General features: G+C 39.6%; 1 protein-coding gene across 4 annotated transcripts in view; it reads right to left on the bottom strand.

Moving 5' to 3' along the window:
- The window catches only part of ASTN2 (astrotactin 2), a 987,199-nt gene that overhangs the window by 660,086 nt on the left and 299,172 nt on the right, over positions 1-27,941 (bottom strand). The gene's annotated exons all lie outside the window — the stretch shown is intronic.

Below are 27,941 nucleotides of genomic sequence, written 5' to 3' on the forward strand. Positions count from 1 at the left end.
GGGCTGTGTGACCTTGACAGGAAATCACACCTTTCTGAGCCCTGGGTTCTGTCTTTCTAAAATAGAGATAAAACTATTCACCTTGTGAGATTGCTTTGAAGATTAAAGGAGATGTAATATATAAAATACCTGGTCCGCAGTACGTCTTAAATAACTGATAGCTATTGTTGCTTTTGGTGATAAACAAACACTCTAGAAAACACTCTAGATAACTTAATTTTAACCACATTTCAATCAAGTGCTTGCTATATGCCAGGTTCAGAGCAAGACGCTGGAGACACAAAGATAAATAGGACTCAGTCTTTGCCAGGCAGGGGATCATAAGCTAGTCAGGAGGACAAATGGAATCCTAAGGAGGCTTAAACCTAATTCATGGCTTCTGTTTACCACTCAATGAGATGCTAGGAGTATGGGGGAGTGCCATTCATTTCAACACGGAGGGTCTGAGGAGGTTTTATGTAGGAGCGAAGATTTAAGTCAGGTCTTGAAGGATGGGTGGGGCTGCACTGGTAGAAAAAGGAGTTCCAGCAGAGGTACCAGCTTGAGCACCCTCAGGAATGGGCCATGTGGGCTGTCGGAGGCACCATTAAGTGGAGAAATGACTGTGAAGACACACAGAGGGAGGACTTGGGTGCCAAACGGAGGATAGGGAACTTTACTTTGGGTGTCATGGAAGGTTCTAGAGCAAAAGCATGAATTGACCAGCCATGGTGTGTACAAGGAAGAACACGCCAGTGGTACCTAGGCTGCAGGATGGGTGCCAGGCAGGGGAAGCAGCCAGGAGGCTCAGTGACCACCCAGGTGAATGGAGGTCAGGGCTTGCAGGAGGGCCTGTGCAGTGAGGGTGGGAGGAGGAGATGAGTGCAAAGGGTGCTTCAGAGACAAACTCAGAGGACTGTGGAGGGAAAAGGGCAATGCATTCATATGCTGTGAACGACAGATTGCAGAAAGGATAAAAAAGAAGGCTAAAAGCAATTGTGTCACAATACTAATAGTCATTAATTCCAAAGAGAGAAATATGGGTATTTTTTATTTTTATCTTTGTGCTTTCTGCATTTTTAATTGCTAAAAAAAAAAGACAGGATATGGAAAGAGAGGGATTAAAGGATTGGTAAATTATTTACTCTAGAGAAGAAATAACCAGGAGAGAGAGCCTCTGAGGATACTGGGTGTGAGTAGATGGGCACAGGAAAATAAGGACTTTGGTTTTTAAAATTGTTTCATTGATGGGGCTTCAGACATCTACGGTAATAGATTTTCTGGGAGAAGACTTAAGAATCTGGTAAAAATGGTTGTCCTGGGTGGAGAATTAAGTGGCTGAAAGATGGGAACAGAGGGAGGCTACTTTTCTCTATAAACTCTTTGCATCTTTTCAGTCAAGCACCATGCAAACCTATTACCTATTCGAAAATTTCAACTGAGGAAAAGAAAAACATACATTAGAAGGAAATGTTATTCAATCCACAAAAGGATTTATTATGTAATTTCCTCAGGTAGGGTATGTGAAATGGCATTCAGTATACAGAAATTCTACTTGCAGACACTTTTTCTGCAATATGGTTATTACACATTCATTCTTCTAGCAACATTGTTGCACAGTCTACTATGTACCTAGAAGATTTGTAGACATTATTGCAGACAATCATCATCATGATATACTCATAAGAGTGGTGTAATTAACAAACTATATTATAAAGCAAAGATGCAAAGACATGCTTAGGCAAAGTTACTTGTATAGTCACACAGCAGATGATTAGGAGAGTTAAGCTTTGAGGCTAGTCTGTCCAACTCCAAATTCGGTCTCTCTGTAATATAGGCATTGTTTTCCTTAAAACCACCCATGAGTGAACCCTGAAAGAGCAGATCATCCTTCAAGTGTCAAGGCACTAAGTACGGCATTCAGAGCTTTGTACACAACATCTCATTCATACTACTGAATTCATTCTACCCTTAGGAGGGAGGCATCATTGTGCCTACTTTACAGATGAGGCAAGTGACGCTCAGCAAAGAAAAATGATTTGCTAACAATGAGTGAAGGTGGACTTTGAAACCAGGTGGAACTAATGCCCAAGCTCAAATTTCTAGTCACTTATGATGCTGTGTCTCGGTTTCAGGCTCTGTAAAATTGAAAGATTAATATCTGCCTCCCCACACCCATCCTTCCCTGAGACGGTATGTTCTAATGAGTGGGAAAGTACAAAGACAACAACATTTGATCTTTGTCCCAAATGTGTAATCAGGGAAGGTCTGTCCCAGAGCCTTAGTGCACACTTTCCCCAATCCCCAGCAACTAACAGCAGGGCCTGGAGACATGAGGAGACTTCAGATTCTGCCAGATTCAGTTCTCCATTTAAAGGGTCTGCTTTGAAATGGAATTGGCAGGGACCTCATGGAGAATTTGGAAGTTACTAGAGAGCAGAAGTCCCCAGAAGCCAGCAGGGCTTTTAAAATTGCCATTAAAAGATTTTACTGTTAAAAAAGAGGAGAAGAAGAAGAAGGAAGAAGGAAGAAGGAAGAAGGAAGAAGGAAGAAGAAGAAGGAGGAGGAGGAGGAGGAGGAGGAGGAGGAGGAGGAGGAGGAGGAAGAAGAAGAAGAAGAAGAAGAAGAAGAAGAAGAAGAAGAGGAGGAGGAGGAAGAAGAGGAAGAAAGAAAGAAAGAAAGAAAGAAAGAAAGAAAGAAAGAAGAAAGAAAGAAAGAAAGAAAGAAAGAAAGAAAGAAAGGAAAGAAGGAAGGAAGGAAGGAAGGAAGGAAGGAAGGAAGGAAGGAAGGAAGGAAGGAAAGAAGGAAGGAAGGAAGGAAAGAAAGAAAAGAAGGGAGAAGGGCCAGGCGTGGTGGCTCACACCTGTAATCCCAGTAATTTGGGAGGCCAAGGTAGGCAGATTGCCTGAGCTCAGGAGTTCGAGACCAGCTTGGGCAATGTGTGAAACCCCGTCTCTCCTAAAATACAAAAAATTAGCCAGGTGTGGCAGCGTGTGCCTGTAATCCCAGCTACTTGGGAGGCTAAGGCAGGAGAATTGCTTGAACCGGGGAGGTGGAAGTTGCAGTGAGCCAAGATTACACCACTACACTCCAGCCTGGGTGACAGAGCGAGACTCCATCTCCAAAAAAAAAAAAAAGGGAGGAAGACTTCTGTTCATCTATACATAATTCTTGGCCAAAGGGAAAATGAAGGCATCTGATAAGGTCATTCTCTTATGTTCAGAAAATATCTGCCATACTTTCTGCTGTGTCTGGAGCCACAGAGCAAAAACAAGGGGTCTATCCCTGTTAGGAGGCCACCTCAGACTCTTCTCACAGTCCCTTCGATGCCACACCCACACTTTGAAACATTTCAGCAAAATTCTTACTCCCTTCCTTCCAATCTCTACTTTATCCTAAACACATGACCTCGTATATCCCTACCATGGTGAACAAATCTGGCATACAGGAATCAGACATTATTTTTTCCCTACTGGGGCAAGATAGAGAGAGTGACCGAAAAGTCACCAGGCAATTCTAATATAAGAAAAGCTAACACTGGCATAGCACAGTATCTCTTCCAGGCACTATTCTAAAGACTTTACATGCATTGACTCATTTCATACTTACAAGAACCTAGGAGGTAGGTTACTACATTTATTCCCATCTCAACTGGTGAGAAAATGAAGGCACGTGGAAATTAAATATTTTGTTCAGGATCATAGCTTGCAAGTAGTAGAACCACAATTCAAATTCAGACAGTGGCGGGTAAATCTATTCCTTTTTTACAATGCTGGTTTACAATAAAATATGAACAAATACTTTGTTTACAATGTCCACAGTCATCCTATAAGGACTGTACCATGAGTTTTGGTTTTATAGATGAATAACTGTCTCAGAGGGGTGACATGAGGTAGTAAGTGGGAGAAACGGGATTGAAATTTGGTCTGTCTACCTGCAAAGCTTGCCTCATACCTAATACAACCAGGGAAAGTATGTGTGTCTGTGCCTATGTGTGTACACACATATGCATGCATATGGATGTAGAGGGCTGACAAATGCTTGATATGTTGACTATTAAGGATTAGCAGTTCTCTTACTTGACTCCAACACCTGGACCTGTTTTCTTGTAGGAACTCTAATCAGGCTTAGCAAGATCTTTGTGACTCCCCCATCTTTCCACATGTCCAGGCACACAGAGACCACACCCCTATAACTACCATAAGGGTTTCTATAAAGGCTTTTCCCTTTGGGTCAAGCCTCCATTTCCAAACTCTTCTGACCTTTACTCCCTTCTTATAACTATTAAAGTACCATGTGTTCAGAGTGAAAACTGAGGCTCAAAAACAATGTCTATAAACTCGGTTCAATAGAAATATAATGCAAACCACATATGCCATTTTAAATGTTCCAGTAGCCCCATTAAAAAGGTACAAATAAAAGTTCAAATGAATTTCCAGGATATGTTGCATTTCACTCAGTATATTAAAATATTATGTTAATGTGAAATTAACATAAAGTTATTACTAAAATATTTTATATATTTTTCATAAGTCTTCAAAACCCAGTGTGCATTTTGTGATTATAGCACATCACAATACAGACAAACCACATCTCAGGTGCTCACCATATTGGAGAACACAGTTCTAGACACATTTGTACAACAAATATTACTGAGCATAATTAAGGGCAAGGATCTGAGTACAGGATGAAGATGAATAAGCCACGACTGCCAGTAAAATGTTAAATCTTAAAAAACAATTTGGATTTTTGACCTGGATGAAAAAATGGCACAGCTGGGATTCTGTTAAACAACAGTATCTATGGTCCCCGCTCCCAAGGCACTTGGAGTCTAGTCAGTTTCTCTATTTGTTTATCCATGAGCCAAGGGAAATAATGGACTTCAGTAGAAAGAAATTAAGGTATTGGAGTCAGACATGAGTTCTATTTCTTTGATTCACTTATTAGCCATATGGTCTTGGGCAGGGCATTTGATCTCTCTGATCTCATCTTTAAAAGGGGTACAAGAACTCAGCTGAATGGTTATTATGGGGAAAACAGTATGTTGCATGTAAACATTCTGCACAAAGACCAAGAAGTGAGAGTCAGGGCACATTTCTCAATTACTTGATGCTTGTCTGTGTTTAATAGAATGAAAGGAAGGAAGTGCTGCTGGTTGGAGGTGCCCCTGACTCTCCTGCCTGCTGTGACATCCTGGGGAGGTGGCAGCCACCCAAGGCATATAGCCTCTGAGTATCCATATAATCTGAAGGGGCCACAGGCCAATTACAGTCTGACTTGGAGGTGATTCAGATGGCTAGAAAAGGGCCCCCTCTGTTAGCATTTTAATAAAAAATTGGTGATTTAGTGCAATAAAATGCAGCCATTAATTACACAGGGCTACTCGCATGCTTCCATTTAGGGGCTGAGAGAAAGTGAGAATGGTTAGAGACTGGCAAGGGAAAAGAAGAGGTCATCTATCTGCTGGAACCAGCAGCCTTTCTATCCTTGCTCCTTGGGCCCTTGGTTCTTCTGGTACTGAGGAGCCTGAGATGGAGCCATTGAGAAGATGAGCTAAACACATGCCACAGTGGGATAAGCACTGCCCCAGGTACCTTACATGCAATATCCTTCCTACACCTCACAAGGGGTCTGAGATGTAGGAGTTAATCCCATTTTATCGGTGGACAAATCAATATTCAGAATCTCACTGTTGCTTAATCAAAATTACACAAATGGCAGAGCCCAAATTTGAATCTGACTTATGTCTGATTCAAAAATGTTCTGTTCTCATTAAAAACATGCTTACTGTCATTAGTCAATAGAAAATGCAAACCAAAGCCATAGATACCACATCATACCCACTAGGTGGGCAATAATCAAAATAATGGAAAATAGCAGATGTTGGTAAGGATGTGGAGACATTGGAACCCTCATACATTGTTGCTAGAAATGCAAAATCGTGCAGCCATTGTGAAAACCAGTTTGGTGGTTCCTTAAGATGTTAAACATAGAATTACCACATGATGCAGGATTTCCACTCCTAGGTATATATGCCCCGCCCCAAATCTGAAGACAGGACATTCAAACAAGTATTTGTACATGAATGTTCATAGCAGCACTATTTACAAGTCAAAACGTACAATCCCAAATGTCAATCACCTGATGAATGGATAAACAAAATGTGGTATATAGACATAGAATAATATTCAGCCATAAAAAGGAATACTGATACATTCTACAATGTGGATGAATGTTGCAAATATTTTGCTAAGTGAAATAAGCCAGACATTAAAGGTAACATATTATGTGATTCTATTTATATGAAATATCCAGAATAGCTAAATCCATAGAGATGGAAGTAGACTAGTGGTGGCTAGGGAAAAGGGGGAATGAGGAGTAACTGTTAATAACTATTGAGTTACTTTCAGGGGTGGTGGAAACGTCTTGGAACTGGACAGAGATGATGGTTGTACAACCTTGTGAATGTACTAAATGCCACTGAATTATACACTTTAAAATGATTTATTATTATTTTGAGACAGAGTTTCGCTCTTGTCACCCAGGCTGGGGTACAGTGGCGTGATCCCAGCTTACTTCAACCTCTACCTCCTGGGTTCAAGCAATTCTCCTGCCCCAGTTTCTTGAGTAGCTGGGATTACAGGTGTGCATCACTATGCCCAGCTAATTTTGTATTTTTAGTAGAGATGGGGTTTCACCATGTTGGTCAGGCTGGTCTCGAACTCCCGACCTTAGGTGATCTGCCTGCCTTGGCTTCCCAAAGTGCTGGGATTGCAGGAGTGAGTCACCGTGCCTGGCCAATTAATGATTAATTTTATCTTATGTGAATTATATCTCACAAAATATAAAAAAAGAAACCTTTTTTTTTTTTTTTTTTGGTAATATCACAAAATTAGTGATAGAACCATAAATGGGGAACGTGAGAGCTGTGAGAGAGATAGGGAGAGGGAAAGTTGGGGCACAGAGTGGAAGAATTACACAGCCACCTTGAAAGAATCAAGAGCTCAGACCTCTGGAGTCCTAGCCCAGTGTGTGGGGATGCAGAAGGGGACCATTCAGTCTGTCCTAGACCACCTGGTCACCTAAAATCATCACAATACTCACTCATTTGTTTATGCATTCCTTAAACAATCATTTACTCAGCGCCCATGCTGTCCCAAACACTGTCTAGGTACTGAAGATAAAGTCATCAATAAAACACACAAAAATTACTGATTTATTGGAGTTTGCTTTCTAGTGGGTAAGCATTTTAGATATTCTTGGCATGCCATTCTAGGACTTAGCAAAGCCTTCTACCTGAGAATTCTTACCTCAATTTTGCTGCTAAATAAATGAAGATATTCAGACATATTTAAAGGCTTCCCCTAGATGGCATAGATATTTGGTGGCAAACTGGGAATTTGACCCAGGTGTGCTCTGAGGCTAATCAAGGCATCAGAACAACATAAAAGTCATGTTATAGAGAACTATGGAGCAAGATGATACAAGGTCTTTCCTGGGCCTATGAGAGTTAACTTACTGCTCTTCTTTTGCAATCTAACTTCTCTGCTTGGGCTGCCCTGTCCACAGACCTGCTCTGCCAGCCTCGGCAGGCCCAGTCCTCCACACTCCATCGCCTGCTCTTGCTATCATGATGGATGGTGGTGACATGTTAAATTATTCCGGCTCCATGTCTTCCTCAAGCTGGTGACAGTGATATTGCATTTTTAGATTGCCCAGAATTGTGCCAGATAAAGAAATATGTGGTTCAGAAATGGAAAAACCCATCTGACCCCCAACCATTTAGGGAATACAAATGGTCCTAGTTATGGTTAAAACGACAGAAGTGGGTAAACTTCCCACACCCCCTAAACCACACAACCTACAATTGCTCCGAGCTTTAGAGCTTAACCACAAATGTTCATACACATTCACTTCTCGGAGATGTTTTGACTGTAACTGCTACCTGCCATCAGGCACCTGCTATAGGCCAGGCACAGTGCCAGACACTTTACATAGAGGTGACTATGCTATTTCTCCAAACGTGGCCGAGAGAGGTGGAGCTCCTTACTTGTGGTCACCCAGTCAGCTAAGTGGAAGGATATGGATTCGAGCCCTGGTTTGTCTGATCCCCCAGGGAAGAAATTTCTGCAGCACTCTTGGGATTTATGATGAACTTTTAAAATTGATTTTTATGGTGAAAAACTATATATGGTAAAATATAGCTAAATCTGATTGTTTATAATTTCAGGGAAAGAATAAGAAATAACTGAGATGTCCATTTACAGAAGACTGATGAAAAAATCATAGCATATAGTCTTTCATAAGACCACTGAAAACAGTGACATAGATCTAAATTATAGACATACAAACCTCTCCAAGACATACTTTTGTGAAAAGGTATGCAGAGACGAATACAAAGAGGGATTCCACTTGTGTAAGTTTATACATGCTTGCTCATATTTGGTATGAATGCTACTCTGTGTATGTAATAAAAATAAATAAAGAAGAAAGAAGTAAGAAGTCATTCTGAGATGTCATGATCTAAGGTTATGAACAAAGTTTTAAGAAGTATATAATAAAGCATATTTTAAAACAACAGTATTCTGTTTTTAAAGTGTACATATAAAATACATGTAAATACACACATGCACACACATATTGAAGGAAATATATTAAGGTGTTATAGTGATTTTTCTCTGGATGATAAGATTTGGGTGTGCTTTAAAAAATTTCTTATTGTTGCTCCTAGGCATTTAAAAATTCTCCTCCAATGAACTTCTAATGTTTGCTAATAAAAAAAGATACTTAATACAAGCTTTGTTTATTTTTTAAGTGTGTACTCTTTATTGCAGCAGTTTAAACCCATTACTCACTTGACCTTTAATGTAATATGACCATCTCAGAGGGGGATCATTCCATCACCCAAGAAAGGAAATGACCCAATTTATCTCCGAATTTTGGCTTAAATAACTACTTATGAGGGAAAAGATCTCCAATCTAGCTTAACTCACTCTTCCAGGGAAGTAAAGCTTTGTCTTCTCAAACATCCCACTCCTCCCTGTGGGAGGATATATTTTCCAAACAGGGCCATAACAAAATCTCCCAACTTGTCTTCTCTTTTGCAGTGGGGCCTTTGCCACTCCCCCATCAAAGGTAGAGTCTCATTTCCCTGCCCCCAAATCTAGACTGGCCTTAGGAATGTACCTCAAATCTACAGAATGCAGAGGAAGTGACTCTGTAGGATTTCTAGGGATAGAACTTGAAAAGCAATAAAGTTTTTGCCTGGCTTTCTGAAAACACTGGCTCTCTAGATGTTTCCTCTTAGGAAAACTGCCACGATGCTGTGAGATTCTTAGCCACATAGAAAGGCTATGTGTAAGTGGTTGAGTCAAGAGTCTCAGCTAAGCCCAGCATTTAAGACATCCCAGCCCATCCCAGGTGGCAAAAACATGAGAGAAGCTTCTAGTTGATTCTATCCCCAGCCGTCTGTTACCCATGGATGTTTGAGGTTTCCAAGCTGAAGTCCAGTCCTTGTGGAGCTGAGATAATCCACATTTACTTTATCATGTATGACTCCCTGACTCCTAGAATCTGTGAGTATAATAAGATTGGTGCTTTAACACACTAGTTTTGGGATGCTATATCATGCAACAGTAGGTAAACAGAACACTCCTTGTCCAGTCCTACAAAAATATCCACACTTTTTCCAAGTTATCACCATATGGCACCTGGGCAATAGGAAGAAGAGCTGGTATGGTGTCCACAGACTCTGGTCCTAGGTCTATCCTGTTCCTGACATACCATGTGACTGAAAAAGACATTAACATCTCACAGATATTGCATAACAGCTAATATTTTTACTCTCTTCCCAAACACAGCAGCTCATTTGACATTCACAATAACTGGATGAGATGGGCATTGCCATTCCCACTTGAAAGATGAGGACACTGAGGGTCAGAGACACTACAGAGGCCTTGGTCAACATCCCATAGCTCATAAATGGCAGAGCAGAGAGGAGAATATAGAACCAATTCTGGAAGCTATAGTAGAGTAAGGGGACAGATCTGAGTATCTGAGGTTGGTCATCATATATTAAGTTCTATGAAATTTCCACTTTCTAGAGTCTATCCAGACTTTTAAAATGGTAGACTTAGACTGTTACCTTCCCTATATGATGGTCCTCAGTCATCTGAAGATTGCTTATGTGCCCACTCACAATCTTTTCATCCAAGCTACATATTTCTTTTCTTTTTTTTTTCTTTTGGGACAGAGTCTCACTCTGTAACCCAGGCTGGAGTGCAGTAGCACAATCTCGGCTCATTGCAACCTCCACCTCCCTTTTTCAAGTGATTCTTGTGCCTCAGCCTCCTGAGTAGCTATGATTACAGGTGCCCACCACCACGCCCAGCTAATGTTTGCATTTTTAGTAGAGACGGGGTTTTGCCATGTTGGCCAGGGTGGTCTCAAACTCCTGGCCTCAAGTGATATCTGCCCACCTCAGCCTCCCAAAGTGCTAGGATTATAAAGATAAGCCACTGCACCCGGCCCAAGCTACATATTTTTATTAATTCCTTCAGCCATTCCTTATATCATACGCTTTAAAAGTTATAATTTTTGAATTATAAAGTCAGTACATATTTATTGTAGAAATGTTTTCAAAGATAGGAAAAGCAAAAAGAAGAAAATAATAATCAAGTCAAATTTTATTTCTCCCAACTGACTTCTCTTATTTTGAGATTTTAACTGTGTGTTTATATGCATACGTTTTTACAACTAGGTTTCCTTGTCTTATAACTCAAGCATATCGTGTGAATTTTGTAAAAAATATGTATCTATATCTATCTATATATATAACGATACATTTATTTATGCTAGGAATACATATTGGGGTTAAATTATATACCTGACAACTTTTTCTAGAATGTAATTTACATGTCATATGTGTGTCTGTATATGTGCACACATCTAGATTTATATGTACAAAATATTCATCTATACATGTATCTATACCTACATTTACCCAAATGATACTGGTGATTTTCTCTGAATATTGAGATATTCTTCTTTTTATTTTTTTTCCTTTTGTAAGAAAATAAATATAGATTGCTTATGGAATTAAAATAAAGTTAAATAAAATATGTCATAAATATTATCATTCCATTAAGTATTCACCTTCAATATCACCTAATGCCTGAAAAGTTCTACTATTGACATAGTAAAATTACTATGTCAATGTACTGTTTATTTAACCAATTTCTTATTGTTTAAATTTTACATTGTTTCTGGTTTTTCACTATTTTATCACACATTCTTACAGGTAAATATTTCTACACAGCCCTATGCAATCCCATGTAGAATTTTCCTGAGTGTTGAAAGAGAAATTGATAGGTCAAAGGGTTTTGACATATTTAAGACACCCTCCTGAAAGGATATAACAATTTTGTCCCAATCAGTTGTATATAAGTGACTATTTCACTGTATTTCACTGTATCTTCTGTAACACTGGATATTACATCATTGTTTTCAAATCTTAGTAATTTTGATACTCATCCCATATTTCAAATTCATTCTATCAAATTCTTTTCAAAGTAGTTCATTTTTCTCATGTCCTTTTTGAGTTTTGATGTCCAGAATTGGGCATGCTAATCCAGGTGTGATCTGACCCGCAGAGAGCAATAATGGACTACACCTCCCTCTCTCTGAACATGAGACTTATAGTAAGGCAGCTCAAGCCCGCTTCAGCTTTATTGGCAGCTGACTTACATTCAATATGCCCTCAGTTCTTTGTTGACATGCACTGCAAATAAATCTGGTCTTTCCCATCATGTATTTGTAGAATTGATTTTTCTAAACCAAAGTAAAGAACGTTTTGTACTACCAAATTGTATCTGTATATTTCAACCCTTTCTTCTAGTCTCTCAAGATGTACTTTTTTGGCCCTAATCTTCTGATCTCACTGGTTGCACTATTCCCTGACTACATGCCCTTTATGAATTGAATAAACATGAAAAGAAGCAAGAGGTAACAAAGGGAACAAATTGCGACTGAGTGCCTGCTACTTGTCAAGCAACAGGACTAAACGTTTATGTATGGTACAATCATTGAGTACATGTAAGAGTGCAATTAAGTTGATGCTGATATCCATGTGTTAAGTATCAATAAATTGATATCTTCAGGGATTGTCTTGAGCAAGATTGCACAGCCAGTACAGAGACGGGGTTGATTGGGAAGTTTAACTGTGGCCCTTGTTCTTCCCAATATTCCATGCTAGGTATTCCCTTCTCTAAGACATTGACATTCATGTTGGAATAAAACTTGACAGCTAATGGGCAGAGAACCCTCTTCAGGGTGACATCAGACCATTAATGAAAACTCTTTGAGAACATGTAATTGAATAAAAGTAAACCATCTTGACTATACTATCAAGCAGCCTACAATTGTACCCTTTGGAAAAACAAAACAAAACAAAACACACACACTTCGTTCATTCAATCTGTTGGGAGCCCATAATGTGCCTAGACATGGAATGCACTGGGAAGTGAAACAGAAATAGTTTCTGCCATCAGAGAGCTTACATTTAATTGGGAAGATAGAATATTCAAATAAACACATGCAGAAATTAATATACTTGTGAGAACCAGAGAGTTCTCACCAGGGTAAACCTAGCATGGAATACTGGGAATAGAAAGACACTTAACTTCCCAATAAAACTCCATCTCCATACTGGCTGCATGACCTTGCTTTGTCAAATATCTTGCAGACATTCAGATATCTGGTATCTGTAATATATCCCTGATCTTCTCATGCAATAAACCAATCCAAATAGAAATGCAGTACATCTGGCATGATTTTTCTTCATGAACCCATGATGGCTTCTTCTGGTGTTCCCAACTTTCCTTCACACATTAACTATGTAAATTTGACCAACCCACCTCATTGTTCTTGAGAATCAAAATCAAGATTCAATAGTGCTTCACCATTTATTAGTAAGCTGGATAAAATTTGTCCTTCTGACTGGGCATGGTGGCTCACACCTGTAATCCCAGTAGTTTGTGAGGCCGAGGTGGGCATATCACTCGAGGCCAGGAGTTTGGGACCAGCCTGGCTAACACGGTGAAACCCCATCTCTACAAAAAATACAAAAATTAGCTGGGTGTGGAGATACATGACTGTAATTCCAGCTACTCAAGAGGCTGAGTCAGGAAAATCGCTTGACCAGGGAGGGAGAGGTTGCAGTGAGCCACTGCACTCCAGCCTGGGCAACAGAGGGAGACTCTGTCTCAAAAAAAAAAAAAAAAGAAAAAAGAAAAAATCTGTCCTTCAAAAGAATTTTGGCAACTCTTGTTCCTGCCTTGTTTCCTCCAAGATTACACCCAACTTTCTGGTTCTGAAAACATCTCAAGATTATTTTAGCTCCTGGAAGTAATTTGATTGGGTCTAGAGATGGAAATCAAGGCAGCCACTTCAAAGTAAATACTTAATACTCCTGTGTTAGAACTCCACTTCTTATAGAACATCTTTATTCTCCCTTTCTTAGTTTTCAGACTTTTTTCTTGATATGTGACAAATCTGACAGAATCAGAATGAACTTAGTTCCTTACTTTCATCTGGTAATAAAGTTTCAGTTGTTTCATCCAATAGGACAATTATTTTCTTATTCTTATTGTTCCAAAGGCAATTTTAAAAGTATGTTTTATCTTTGCTTATTTTCTTTCAAATTTGTCCACCATGCATTGATCATTTCGAAGCTTCAATCTTTCTGGGAGTATTCTCATGAGTTTGGACTAAACTCTTGCACATATTTGGCCTTTTTTGTCATCTTTTAGTTTCCTGTACAAGTATATCTTCTCCCTCTATGCTTCCCAATTTCCCTGCTCTTTTTAATTGTCTGTGATTATTTGTTCGGAATTTTATTTTTCAGAGTCTTCTCTGCAATATGCCTATTTCACGCTGGAATCTCCTGCCATAGAACCAGGAAGGTCTATCCTCTGCCATTAAAATGTTATGTGTATATGTGTTCATAAATTTTTGGTTATAATTTTTCATTTCTTGAAATAGAAAAGTTATTTCTTGCTTTAATAATATCCAGTGCTGTCTGGATATTATTTTATGAAATGACCATTTTCCTAAATTGCTGCAAGCAGTGCAAATTTATACGGTCCTTTTGGGAAGCAATTTGGCAATATAAAAAAGAACCTTAAAAAATGTCCATCCATTTTGACCTGCTTCTGGGAATTCACCTTAAGAAACCTGTCCTAAACACAGGATGGGCTTTATGCACTGTTACACTCATTGCAACATTATTTATAAATATTGGAAAATGGAAAATCGCCTTAATGTCCAACTTGAGGGGAATGACTAATGATGTTAGAATATTAGGCTTTGATGATGATAAAATAATGTAGAAAATACTTACGTTTCAATACAAGTTTTAAGAAAAGGGATAAAAACATAAATCCTATGTTAATAAAATGATTAATATCAAATACAGAGGAGGTTCTGCATATGGTACAGAGGAGTACACTAGTAACAGACCTATCCTAGTGCAGATGATAATGATACATTCTGGACAAAATACCAAAAAAAAAAAAAATAGGGCTGAGGGCTCTTAGAAGTAAATAAAAGCAGGTATATTTTGGAAAGAAGTTGAAATGTGGAGGAAGTAGCCAGCACAGGATGAATTTCTCATCTTTAAGGTTCTTCCTTTGAGGGTAGGCTACACGTACAGCACAGCTAGGGAACCTGAAGCAGCAGGAGTAAGTTTGCCATTGTCTGAACTGAGGACCCAGTGGATGGATCCCAGATCAAGTAAAGCCAGCAGAGAGTGAGGGAGGAATCAAGAAAAGGAGAGACCCAGAGAAGAGGAGCCCAGAATCTGTGTATAATCTCTGCCCATATCTCTGGCTGACCTCTGGACTACGCATGTGAAAGACAGGCTCTGACAAGCTCAGCTGAAGACAATAAAACATCGGAGATTTAAGCTGCTGCTCACCAAAGGCAGGACAGTTGAAGTCCAACCAAATTAACTGCCTTCAAAAACAAAACACGAACATTAAAGAAAAATAACAAAACCCAAGAGTCTTCATACAATAAATTCACAATTTCCAAAGTTAAATCCACAATTACTCAACATATGGTAAACCAGGCAAATTTCATTCATTCCCAAGGGAAAAGACAACCAGCAAAGGCCAACTCTAAGATGACCCAGATGTTGAAATTAGCAGACAAGAACTTTAACGGAAAAAGCTGTGATCAGTTGGGTAAAGGAAATGGTGATTTTAATGACTAAAAATGTGAGGACTATTGGCAGGAAAAAACTATGTCTACATATATATGCACCAAATAGATATTTTAGAACTGAATATGTGTAAAATTTAAAAAAAAACAACAACATTGGATGGGCTTAATTAAATGAAGAAAATAATCAATGGCTTTGCAGATACAATAATAGAAAATCTCCAGCTCCCTAATCTGAAAAACGAAGAGAAGAAAAATTAAACCATGTCTAAAGGACCCATGGGACAATATCAAACAGTCTAAATACAGATCACTGGAGTCTCAGAGAGATATAGAATAATAAAAATAAAGAAATAAAGGCTGGAATTTACCAAATTTAATGTAAGATACAAATGGAAAATCAAACAGGATTTAAACATGGGAAAAAGAAAGAGTTGGACATCATAGTCAAACTGCTGAAAATGAAATAGACACCCTTGCTTTAACCATTTCAATAAAGCAAGAAGAAGAAAAAGTATAACATTTGAAAGGAAGGAATAAAACTGTATTTTTAAAGATGACATGATTATTTATAAAACTAAGCACAAAGAATATACAAAACAACTATTAGAATAAATTACTTTAGCGTGATTGAAATATAAAAGGTAAATATACAAAAGTTAATTGTACTTCTACATACTGGCAGCAAAAGCTAAAAAAATTGAAAAATATTTCTATTTACAGTAGTGTAGAAAAAACTCTCAAATACTTAAGAAAAGGTATGCAATATGTTTTCAATGAAAACAATGTAACACTGCCAAGATAAAGAAAATCTAAATAAATAAATATACCATGTTTGCAGATTATAATATTCAATATTGTTAAGATGCTTTCTCCCCCTAAATTTATTTATTTAGTAAATGAAATCCAAGTTATAATCCCAACAAGCTTTTTTTTTTTTTTTTTTTTTTTGGTAGAAATCGACAAGGTAATTCTTAAATTTATATGAAAGTGCAAGTAATCTACAATAGCTAAGTAATTTTATAGCGAAGTTGGTAGACTTAACACCGCTTGTTTTTAAGATCTATTATAAAGTTATAGCAACCAAGACAGTTTGTATTGGCTAAAGGATAGGAATATAAATCAGTGAAACAGAATACAGTGTTCAGAAGTATGTACAATTGATTTTTGATGTAGTTGTCAAAGGAATGTATTTTCAATAAATGGTGCTGGAACAACTGGAGAGCCATATGCTAAAAGGAATGAAGAAAAGCCCATAGTTCATACCATATACACGTATTAATTCAAAATGGATTACAGAAGTAAATGTAAAAGATAAATCTGTAAGCTTTCTAGGAGAAAACGGGAGAAACATTGTTTTGACCTTGGGGTAGGCAAAGGTCACAGATAGAAAACAAAATGCATAAATCATAAAAAAAATTGAGAAATTGGACTTTAGAAAAATGAAAGATCTTGTTCTTCAAAAGACACCACTAAGAAAAGGAAAGACAAGCTACAGAATCGGGGAAAATAACTGTAATACATATATCTGACAAAGTATGTTTATAAAGACTCATAACAATACAAAGAGATAAGCACATAAAAAATGGCAAAAGATTTGAAGAAATACCTTAAAATATATCAATGCTGATAAGTACATGAAAAGATCCTCCACCTTTTAAGTCATCAGGGAGATACAAATTATATCACAATGAGATACAACTGCACAATCATTAGAATGGCTAAATTTAAAAAAGATCCGTCTTACTAGTCTTGACAAGGTTTTGAAGCAAGTAAAACTCTCATTTACTGCAGATGAGACTATGCATCACGTATCTACTTTGGAAAAAAATCCATATTTTTCAAAATGTTAATTCTACAACAACCATATAACCCAGATATCCTATTCCTAGTTACTCAAGAGAAACACAAACAGGTATGTTCACATAAAGATTTCTGCATGAAAGTTTGCAGCAGTTTTATCCATAGTAGCAATAAGCTGCAACCAACCCAAATATCCATCAACTGGTTGGCAGATAAAATACAGCATATTTGGGCCAGGCGCGGTGGCTCACGCCTGTAATCCCAGCACTTTGGGAGGCTGAGGAGGGTGGATCACCTGAGGTCAGAAGTTCAAGACCAGCCTGGTCAACGTGGTTAAACCCTATCTCTACTAAATATACAAAAATTAGCCAGGCATGGTGGTGGGCACCTGTATGTAATCCCAGCTACTCAGGAGGCTGAGGCAGGAGAATCAGTTGATCCTGGGAGGTGGAGGTTGCAGTGAGCCAAGATCGCACCATTGCACTCCAGCCTGAGCAATAAGAGTGAAACTTCGTCTCAGAAAAAACAAACAAACAAAAAAAGAACTACTGACAGGTGTAAATAAAGGAAGAAATCTCAAAGTCATTATGCTAAATGGAAGATGCCAGACACAAAAAGTACATAGTGTGTGAGTCCATTTAAATGAAATTCCAGAAAAGACGAATCCAATTTATAGTAACAAAAAGCAGATCTGTGGTTGTCTGATATTGTAGGTAGAAAGAAGGATGTACTGTAAAAGGTCATTAGGAATCTTTTGGGGGTGAAGGAAATGGTCAATGGTGTATACATCTTTCAAAACTCATTGAATTGCATACTCTAAATGGATGTGATTTCTTGTAAACAAGTTACGTTTTAATAAAGATCATTTTTAAGTTGCATGTAGAAAAATGTAAGTAAAGCTTGAAAAAATTAGGGCAAAATGTATATGTTAGTAGTATTTGGAGGATGAGGTTACAGAACATTTTCATTTTTGTTTACACTTTGGGGAATTTTAGAAACTCTTTTTAATGAACATTAGTCATTTTTTTTTTAAAAAAGTCTATGGGATTTATCAGATTAAGGCCAGCTTTGTGTCCCTAGTCAAATGCGTGACTAAGATACGTGTTTTAGTCTAATACAACTCATTATCGAATGACACTCTTCTTGTTGGTCAGACTTAAGGGCAGAGCAGTAATCCCAGAGGGATGAGTATCCTCACTTCTCTTCTGCATTTCAGGCATGAAATTAGAACACAGACAATTCAATAATTTATCAGAAATTGTGTTTTTAGCATAACAATTCTTCCTGCAGCTGTCTGGAGAACTGAGGCCCTCACTGATACACTGCATTCGCTCTGAATTGTTTTGTATATTCAAAATTCATGTTATATATCAATCATGGAGTAGCAAAAAAATTATTGAATTAGAGTCAGAAAACCTAAGTTTCAGTTTTTTTGTTGTCGTTTTGTTTTTAAATTCTGTGTTACTGTGGTAGTTTTATACACAGCCCTGAAATTCTTGACATACTTCTCACTGAGATACAGGTTCTTCAATACTTGAATCTGGGAGGGCTTGTTACTGCTTTGACTAAAAGAAAATGGCAGAATTGAGGCTATGTATCTTGCACGGCCAGGTCAGAAAAGGCCATGCAATGTCACTTAGTTCTCCTGGGACAGAAACCAGTCACTATCCAAGAAACCTGACTACTCAGAGATTAGCATGCTGGAGAGCCCACATGTAGGTACTCCAGTCAACAGTCCCAGTGGAGCTCCTAGCCAACAACTAGCATCCATTTCCAGCCATGTGAGGGGCCATTTTTGATGTCCAGCCCAGTTGAGCCTTCAGATAACTACAGCCTCGCCAGGTATTTGGCTGCAACTATATGAGACACCCCCAAGCAAGAACTGCCCAGCCAAGCCCTTTACAAATTCCTGACCCACAAAATTCTGGGCCAAAGGAAAAGGTTGTTGCTTTTAACCACAAAGCTTTGGGGTAATTTTTTATACAGCAATCATCACCATTAACAGTGACCTTAAGTGGGTCACTTGAGCTCTCTAAACTCTAAGTCTGACATCTCTAAAATGGAAATATTATTCCAGGCCAGGCGCGGTGATGGCTCACACCTGTAATCCCAGCATTTTGGGAGGCTGAAGCAGGTGGATCGCTTGAAGTCAGGAAATCAATACCAGCCTGGTCAACATGGTGAAACCCTGTCTCTACTAAAAATACAAAAATTAGTCAAGCATGGGGGTGCACACCTATAGTCCCGGCTACTCAGGAGACTGAGGCAGGAGAATCACTTGAACCCAGGAGACGAAGGTTGCAGTAAGCCGAGATCCTACCACTGTACTCCAGCCTGGGTGACAGAGTGAGACTCTGTCTCAGCAAAACAAAACAAAACAAAATATCTATTCTACAGTATGGTCACAAGTCTTAAATGAGATAATACATTTAAAAGGACATTGTAAACCTTGGACCATTGGGCAAATAGCTGTAGTTTCATTTATTCAAATATTGATTTGTTTACTTAACACGTTGTTTGAATGCCTACTACGTATTAAGCCTGTGCAGTAGGCTAGGGGTATAACTGTTAATAAGATACAATTGCTGGCCGGGCGTGGTGGCTCACGCCTGTAATCCCAGCACTTTGAGAGGCCAAGGCGAGTGGATCAAGAGGTCAGGAGATCAAGACCATCCTGGCTAACACAGTGAAACCCCGTCTCTACTAAAAATACAAAAAAATTAGCTGGGCGTTGTGGCCTGTAGTCTCAGCTAGTCGGGAAGCTGAGGCGGGAGAATGGCGTGAACCCGGGAGGCAGAGCTTGCAGTGAGTGGAGATCGTGCCACTGCACTCCAGCTTGGGCGACAGAGCCAGACTCCATCTCAAAAATAATAATAATAAAAAAAAGATACAATTGCTCCCATCCAAGAGCTCACATTCAGACAGAGGAAATGGTCAAGAAGCCAGAAGCCAGAATGAAGTATAACGAGGCTATAGCACATGCTAATGCAAGAGCTGTGGAACACATGGCAGGGCCTCGCTCCTATCTCCTGCGGGTAGCAGAGAGAATGGCCAGGATGTGAGATTAGGGTTGTGTGTGTAGTGAGGCGTGAGAATGGAGGAAAGATGATCACACAGAAGAGAAATAGAGAATCTGGTTTGGCTCTAGCTTTCAGTGAATAAGCTGAAACTAGTAAAAGCATGTGAACTGTGCAGAGCCAAGGGTTTTCTTGTGAACCTATGTAAATTGGTGAGAACATACTCTTGAGGCATGATGAAGGCACTACAGGGTCTTTATCATGTGCATCTTTCTGGCCACACAAGAATTAAACAAACACACAATCAAGAACAACAGACTCAACTGCTAACTTGAATAATCTTTGCCATTTGCTTGATCAAAGCTGTAAACAATGTTAAAGGACAAGATTTCATCAAAAGTTTTTTTTTTTTTTTTTTTTTTTTTTTTTTTTTTTTTTTTTAAATTCTGCAGAATGCTAGTCTAGGAGAATGGTGATTCTGGAAGGCAATAGTGGAAGCTTTGCTCCAAAGTCCTTGAAAATTCCTCTTTCCAAGTTAGGCTACATGGGAACATGCCTGCCTCCATGGCCTAATAGCTGTCCTGTGGCCAGTAGAGTTATTTCCAATTGTTCCTAAAAAGTCTGTGTGTGTGTGTGTGTGTAAGTGTGTGTGTTGATGGGGTTTTCAGGCAGTTCTGGCATGAGCAAAAAAAAAAAAAGACTTTCCCATTCATCGTTTAATTAAGTCTAACAATTGCATAAGGTAAGCAGAATGTCCTATTACTGATATATAAAGCTGTATGCTTGGGAGATGACAGTAACAGATTCACAATCAACTCCTGGGTCTCTGGACCCAGTGTTCTTTCTCATACCTCTTGTGGACAATATGGTAATATGATAATATGGTAATATGAATGCTTAAGCATGGGGACTGGTGGTGATAACAGTGAGGTTTTCACAGCAGCCAAGAAATCAGGCAAGTGAAAAATAGAGACCAGGCTCCTCTTTGGGATGGGGTACCTCAGTTTCCTCTTAGCTAGGAAAAATTCATTACTCTCCATGGGAGACACATGAAAGGTCCTATACAAACACCAAACTTAATTAGCTCAGATCCAAGTGGAAGGGACTAAATGTAATTTGCTATTTGCACTTTTTCTTTTCTTTCTTGGACAAGTTTAGGGTTTTAAACAGCTCTGGGAGATGGGAAAAAAGCAAAGTGAAAAAAGAAAAAAAGAAAAGAACAAAGAAAGAGAAAAAAAATGCAGCTCCAGTAATACCCAAAGTTGTGTCAATAGGCTGTTTTAAGAAAGAATGAGGGACTTTGTTGAGAGTGGGAAGGGCTCCCCCCACCTACTGTCTCAAGATGTGAGCAGAGGCTTTTTCTCTCCCTGAGCTCCTGATATGGTTCCTGGCACATAGGAGGAGCTAACAAGTGTTGGCCAGAAGGAATAAATCAAGAGGAGTTCTCATCATCATCCCCCACCCCATGGTACTGCAGATGTTTTGATGAGATGTTTTCCAATTTATCCTGTTTGCTGAGTTATTACCCTGTTAATCTCAAACAGAAATACTCTACCACGTGTGAGAGTCTGACTTTTTCTTTCCCTGAGCTAACAATCCCCAACAGCCCTTCTACATTTCTATCCCGGGAGAACACAGTATGCTTTCTAAGCAGCTGTCACACTCCATCTTTCTTCAGACATGGCACTCATTCCCAGGGCGAACTTTGCAGGTGCTGGGGGTAAGGGCCACCCAAAGGCCCCTGTGTCTCATGACAGCAGGGCAGAATGTAGGTGAAACCCCTTTGAAAATCACTGTTATATTAAAAAAATAAAATAAAATTCTGACCTCTCCACAAACCCAATGAGGAAAAAAGTGACACGTTGTTCAAAGGGATTCGCTGACCAGTTTTAAGGAAAACTCAGTAGCCCAGACCTAGGATTATTGGGTCCGCACCTTGGTTCTATCAGTGTTGTTATGTGGCTTTAAGTAAGTAATTTAATTTCCCTGTTTTCTTTTATAAAGCAAAAGTAATTCTATATTTCCCATATGACTTGGAAAGCTACTATTCAGATGAGAGGACATCACATGGTTAAGCCAGAGTTCTTTGTTGCCCTTCCTAAGACAGCTACTGGACCAATTGCCTCCATCCTAGATCTCTAGTCATGCACTTAACCAGACCAAAACATGGTAGGCATCACTGATCCCTTTTTTTCCTCTCCCAGAGAATAGCCCATCCAGATCCAAGTCCCATTGTCTCTACCGAAAAACAAATCCTAAGGTTTGATCATTTCTCATCACCTCCACAGCTGCAACATTAGATGAAGCTATCATCGTCTCTCTATTTTACCACAACATGAGCTTTCTGACATCTCCAGGCTTCTACATTTATATTCCCAATGCCTATTTCATGCACAAAAGTTAGAGAGGTCATATTATAAATGTAAATCAAACCAAGTCCTTTCCCTGTTCACTAGTCTCCAATGGATGCTCATCAGCTGTAAAACAATACTCCAAAATCCACAGCTGGATCCTAATTATGTAGCCCCAGGCTATTTCTCCATCTCTATCTCTTCCTGCCCTTCTCACTCACCCTGGTCTTCCTGCAGGCCATTGAATACATTAATCTTGTTCTTCTCTCAGGGTCATAATACTATTCTTTCTCTTTCTAGAATGTTGTTTCTCCACAGGTCTCTGTGCAACTATCACCTCCTCAAGAAGCCTTCTTTGACCACCCTAAGATGCTCTCTTCCTCCACCTTCTCACTCTGTCCTCTTACCATGCTTTCTTTATCTTCGTAACATTTATTGCTTTTGAGATGATGTCATATCTATGTTTATTGCCTCTCTTACAGAAGAATAGAACCTGCAGGCATTCAGGACCTTTGTTTTTTTTATCACCATACTCTGCATTCACTTAAGTGCCCAGCATTGAGTAGGCATTCAATAAATATTTGTTGAATGAATGAATAGATAATGCACAGAAAAATTTAAAGCTAAACAGTGGAAAGAAAAATTGTAAATTGCGCACTCTGCCTGCCCTCTCAAACTAGAAAAGGATTTACATGCAGGTTTGGAAACATCTTGCAAACAAGTATACTTTCGGAAACTCACCTGTTTGTTTAAATGAGGAACCCTCTGGGGAGATGAAAGAAATGAATTGTATTTGATTAGGCATGGTGTGCTATTTTCCAATTGCTTCTGAGTTTCCAGAAAATGGCTTCAGGTTCAAGGAGTGGAAATTGCCCAAGCTTGCTGTAGCCAGGACAAGGAGGCCCCTATCATGTGTGTTGAGGGGAAGGTAAACTAGAATGTGGCCTCCTGATGTCCCTGACCCCCTCCCACACCTCCTTCTCCTTACTCTCTCCTGCATCTCACAGCTTTCACTCCACAGTTTGCAATCAAACCTAACCTTACAAGTGCTAGGAAGAACACATGCAATGACTGGGAGCTGGATTTGAGTCCAGCTTCTTCCTTCATGCCTGATTTTCAACAAATTATTAAACCTCTCTGAATCTTTTTAAATATAATTTTTACATTTTTTGAAATACGAGAAACAGAGACACTAATCCTTACCTCACCAGCCTTAATCTGATATATGACATTTTCCAGAGACTGACAAAAATGAGCGCATCCCAATGTGACACAATGTGACATACATGTTATTCTGAATTTCACAGGAAGATGGAGTTTGACTTTAGAAGCTTTCCTATGGGTAGATTTTGCAAGATGGAGGTGAATAAATAAAATAGCACTATAGCACTAGAATGTGAAAAGGTAATTCCCTCACACAGCTATTATTTCATATGAAAGGAAATTATATATAGATGTGTCTCTATATATGTATATACGTGTGTGTGTGTGTGTGTGTATATATATGTCTGTGTATATATATGTATATACTCTGAGTATATATACTCGGAGATTATGTAATTGTGAAATGCTGAAAAATTACAAAATATTTTGGCTCCTGTTGGGTGTGGGGGTGGGAATACAAAACTGGACTGGAAGAAGGTGGTGGCTCACTGGAAAACTTTGTCATATCTCTTAGTGAATGACTGGAAACTCACCTTCCCACACGCGTTCTGAGAACTTCCTGCACAATGAGTCATCACGTTATGATGGCAAGTACTTGCTCACACCTACAACATGCCCACTTTCTGGACCTGAACCAGTTTTCAGACTTGCATTCACCAACCAAAGGAGAGCCTCGGTGCCCATAAGGAAGGCCACTATGCCACAGTGAGTGTATACAGTAACGTCTCCTCTAGACCTTCCTCAGAGGGACTTATGGCCTTTTATTTGGACAATCATACACCAGAGGAAGAGGAACATCCAGACATTTCAAAGACCGTTGAATACAGGTTGACAGTGATACACAGAGACCCAAGGCATACTTAGAGTCAAGGACCAAGGGGTGCCAGGTAACACAATGGAGTCGCAACCTAGGTGTAGCTCACAGTGGGAGGGTCCGTTCCCTGGTCCCCAAATGTAGAATTGACACAGCCATACTTGATGGCTGGAAGAATCCTCCGCTGATTGTTTCATTGGACTCTGTGTTAAAACTATCATAGTGGGGAAGGCAAGTGGAGACATTTCCATTGCCACCCAAGAGAGGAAACTAAAACCAAAGTCTCATCCAGAGGGTAATGGAAGCAATCAATGCTATACTTACAGACTTTAAAGATGCATGAGTGGTGGTCTGTATCATATTCACATTTAATTCACCAGTCTGTTCCCTTCAAAATTCGGATGGATTCAGGAGGGTAACAGTGAGCTAATACAAACTCAAACAAATTGTAGACCCAATTTTTCCAGTTGTCAGATGTGGTGTCTATGCTACAGGTAATTAATACAGTCTGGGGTATACAGTATGTGTCCATTAATATGGAAAATAAGTTTTTCCTTTTCTGTCTCTATCTGGTAAAAGGATTAGAAGAAGTTGACATCCACATGGGATGTGCATCACTACACATTTCTGGTCTTGCCTCAGGGTTTTATTAACTGTTTTGCCCTCTGTCATTACATAATCTGAAGAACATGGACCATCTAGACATTTCACAGAGTATCACATTGGTCTACTATGCTGGTGCATCACTGGGCTAGAGGAATAAGAAAGGAAAAATATGTTGAAGGTTTTGGTAAGATATGTGCTTTAGAAGGTGTGAGATAAATCTTATGAAGAATCAGGGGTTCACTACACCAGTGAAAATTTTAGAGTTCAGCAGTCTGTGGCATGCCATAACATCCCTTGCAAAATAAAGAATAAATTACTGAATCTCACACCTCACACCTCCAGGAAGGAAGCAGAATGCTTGGTAGGCCTCTTTTGATTCTGGAGGCAGCAAATTACACACTTGGGAATATTTCCCTGACCCATTTTCCAAGTAGCATGGAAGGCTGCCAACTCTGAGTTGGATCACAGAATAGAAAAAGGAGCTGCAACAGTTAGGCTGTGATGCAAACAACCCTGCCATTTGTTACCATATGACCCAGTGGACCTTGTATTAGTCCATTCTCACACTGTTATAAAGAAATTCCTAAGACTGATTAATTTATAAAGAAAAGAGGTTAAATCATCTCATTGTTCTGCAGGCTATACAGGTTTCTGCATCTGGGGAAGCCACAGGAAACTTACAATCATGGTAGAAGGCAATGGGGAAGCCAGTCCATATTCACAAGGCCAGCAAGAGAGAGACAGGGAGTGAAGGTAGAGGTGCTACACACTTTCAAACAACCAGAAATCCTGAAAACTCACTCACCATCTTGAGAACAGCAAGGGGGAAATCCACCCCCATGATCCAATCCCATCCCATCAGGCCCCAGCCTCCAAAACTGGTCACACAATTTGACATGGGATTTGGGTGGAAATATAGAGTCAAACCACATCACCTGTATTATAAGAGTTTCTGGTGATAATAAATACTCTGTGGATTGCAAGTTCCAATTAGGAGACACACAATGTAGATCTCCTGCTTTTAGAGTAAGGTCGTGCCTTCTGCAACAGAAAGAATACATTTGAAAGAAGGAACTTCCCCCTAAAAGTTTCCGCTATGCTATTGGATGCTATCAAGAGAGCATGCAGCCATAACCTAGCAGAAGCCATGAGCTGGTTCTGTCGGACCCACTGAGTCACGTGGTAGAGTATGAGTCTCACATAAAATGAGAGTGGCACATCACAATTAGGTCCAAGCAAGCTCAGGGGATACAAATAAGCTGCAGTAGCAGATGGCCCAGGTCCCAAAGCATCCACCACAATTGCACTGGTGCCTCTCACTTAGGTTGCACTTAGGGTTGCACTTAGGGACACCTGGGAGTGGGGAGGGAAAAGGATAAGCTTATTTCAAGGAGAGGTATTGGATCTGTATATGGATATAAGGATACAGGCTAAAAATAGGACCACTGCTAAGCAGTGGGCAGCAGTCTGAAATGTCCACATGGTCATTGACTTTGTGGGGAAAGAGAAGAGATTTTAGGTATGGATGCATGATTTGATTTACTGGCCATGGTTTGACAGAGAAAGACAGGACGACCCTCCCTTTTGCTTGTTCAACACCAACTTAAAAGACTTTACGAAGTCAACAGGGTGGCGATGGCTGTGTTCATTGCTGGTGGTGGGTTTATGGAAGAGGAGACAATCAGAGACACTGTGGAACTTCCTCCTTCACTTTTAGCAGTTCAGACACATGCCGCAACTCAATGCTCCATGCGAAACATGTCCCAGTTCCCCGGAGCTTGCTTACAAAGCTTTTAGCCCTCAATGTCTTTCAAACTGACTTTGATCATCCACATAAAACAGAATAGCACCAAGACACACAGACCAGATGAGGAGCAGACAGCTCCAAAAGGGGCTGGAATCAGCCACCTCCAGGGTCCCTTTGGCCCTGAGATTACTGAAGAGGAAGCCAAGGAGGGGAATATCTTCCTAGTGCAGTGGCTCTCTCACTTAATCATGTATCGGGATCACCTGGAAGACTGTTAAAACACAGATCACCAGGCTCTACCCTACAGTGGCAGGGTCTGAGAATTTACAGTTCTGTCATGTTCCCGGGGGATGCTGATGCCGCGTCATCAGCCACCCTCTGAGGGTGGTGATTCAGGAGCCACCCTCTGAGAATCACTGTCCCAGAGCAATGAGGATGCAAAAACAGACCTGTGGGCACCACCCCCAGCTTTAGCAACCTGAGCTCCAACAGAAGGCTTCCATGAGAGAGGCCATATGTGTCACAGTTAAGACACTGGACTTTGGGGCTCAACTGATCTGGTTCAAATCCAGGTTTTGCCATCGACCATCTATTTGACATTAGACAAGTGGGTCTTAACTCTTGAGCCACAGTTTTCTCACCTGTAAAACAGGGATAATAATAATATATAACTATGAAAATACTGTGAAGTCTAGCTAGATAACACATTCAAAATGAAAAGATGCATGGTAAGCTCTTGATAAAGAAGAATACAATGACAACACACGATGCTAGTGTTACTACCCCGTAGAGTACTGGCTGAATGTAACAGGCTGTATTTCTACTGGCTCTAGCCCTTATTCTTCAATTTAAATATTCATCTTTGGAGACTCAGAGAGGTAATTACATTAAGAAGCAAGCAAAGCATAGAGACTGTAATTGGGGCTGTAACTCCACCCTTCTCCATTCCTCCCTACCCACCTCTCCTCAGCCCTCTTCTCCAAGGTCAGTTTGTTTAACTTTGGACTTGGACTTCACCGGGAATTAGTTTCACATTCTTCTTACTCACTGTGTCAAATAAGTATGAGCAGCCATAGTCTTTCCTCTCATCTCTACAACATGCCTGTCTGTGCTTTTGGAGGCTGATGTCACCATAGCAGTTAACTCATAAGCCTGGCATGTAACACACACCCAAATAATATCTGTTGAATTGCATCGAATTTACAGGAATTAAGGCAACAGGATTTTGGATGCATTTTCAT

Source organism: Chlorocebus sabaeus, chromosome 12 (assembly GCF_047675955.1).
Source record: "Chlorocebus sabaeus isolate Y175 chromosome 12, mChlSab1.0.hap1, whole genome shotgun sequence".
NCBI classification, from domain to species: Eukaryota; Metazoa; Chordata; class Mammalia; order Primates; family Cercopithecidae; genus Chlorocebus; species Chlorocebus sabaeus.